Source organism: Miniopterus schreibersii, assembly GCF_964146895.1.
Source record: "Miniopterus schreibersii genome assembly, chromosome: 12".
Classification (NCBI taxonomy): Eukaryota; Metazoa; Chordata; class Mammalia; order Chiroptera; family Miniopteridae; genus Miniopterus; species Miniopterus schreibersii.
The window spans coordinates 68,091,715-68,093,302 of NC_138112.1; positions in this window are offsets into that span (position 1 = coordinate 68,091,715).

The following is a 1,588-nucleotide window of genomic DNA, read 5'->3' on the forward strand; positions in this document are numbered from 1 at the left end:
AAGTCAGTTTTACTCTACACATCATTTTTCCCAGTTACCATTCCTTTTTAAAAAATCTAATTCAAGTTGGATTTATCTTTGGCAAGCTGATATATGCTGATCAAAGGCAAGCGTGTCAATGTGCCAGAACAAGCCAGTTAGCTTTCCTCCCCATCCGCACATGGCCTCTTCCCCACCTTGATGTTTCCCCCAGCTTACAGTGACGCAGCATCGACACTGATGGGAGTACCCGCGTTTTCCCCATACCCTTCGAATCATACCAACTTGGGGGGCTGCCCCTTCCCCACTAAACTGTGGTGAGCTCAGTAGAACCCCTAGCATGACGCCTGACATATGACCACCACCAGGGAGGGAGGGAGGGAGGGAGGGAGGGAGGGAGGGAGGCTACTGACCCTACCCAGTGTTTCAAACTGGGGAAACCTTTTTTACTGTAGAGCAAAGTAGGGCATATCTAGTGATTAGGCAATATATGAGATGTCCAATGCAACCTCCCCACTGCCTCCAAGGTGGCCAATGAAAGGGAAAGCTTTCAGTAGAACCTGGCCTCACCCACCCCAAAAAGAACCATTTAACCAGTTGGATCCAGATGGAACAACCAAACGAAAGTGCCACAAGTTCAAGGGTCCTCAGAAGTCCATGTTACTATAAATAAAACTTGTATTCGATTATAAGCAACACCACCAACAGCATAGCCTTCTCCAGCACTATGCTAGTAAGATACTAACTAGTTCGGTATTGTTTTGTAGGACAGAAAAAGCTGATTCAAACCACATTATCCCTACATTTGACACCAAGTTATCCATCTTCTTAGAGATCCTATTTGCTTTACCATACCCAAACCTATTTCACAGATCTTCCCATATTAAAGAAAAAAGGAGAGGGGGAAAAAAAGACACGATGTTGTGATCTTTATTCCATTAAATGACCTTACAAGAAAGAAACAGAAACATGCTTTTAATATAGGAATAGCATAATCTCATCCTATTGCATTTTTTAAAGAAGTGTATTAAATTTTAAAGCCATTTTAAAGGGTATAGGAGAAAAGCACTTTAAACAAATCATTTTTAAAGAAATCTGAGAAGAAAAATTGTGTATGTTCAAGATTAACATTATCCTTTAAAGGCTTTAACAGGGGTGGGAAATATCGGGCCTGAGGGCTACATAGGGCCCAAGAAATCATTTGGTCAGGCCTTGCCAAGGCAACTACAGGTGGGACATGAAATTTAGTAAGTTAATATTTTATCAAATACAGCAGGCTAATTTTCACTTGATAATTTTGTATGGCCCACAAATGATGTTATAAATATCCAAGGCCCTTAGCAGAAAAAAGGTTTCCCACCCCTGCTTTAGTCCATGACAGCATTTACTCATCCAAACTGGAAAGCTTTGGGAGTCAGTCAACCTTCCCTTGGTCAGAAGAATGCTACCTTTAAATCTTAGCTCTGGCACATGAAATTCCTTCCCAAGGAAGAAAAAATTTTCAATCTTTCTGCCCCTAGATTTTGAAAAGTTCCTGATATGGGTTACTTTTGTTGCTAATTTTCAAAGTTATGATCCTATCCCGCCTTTTTGTTCATTATTTTTATTT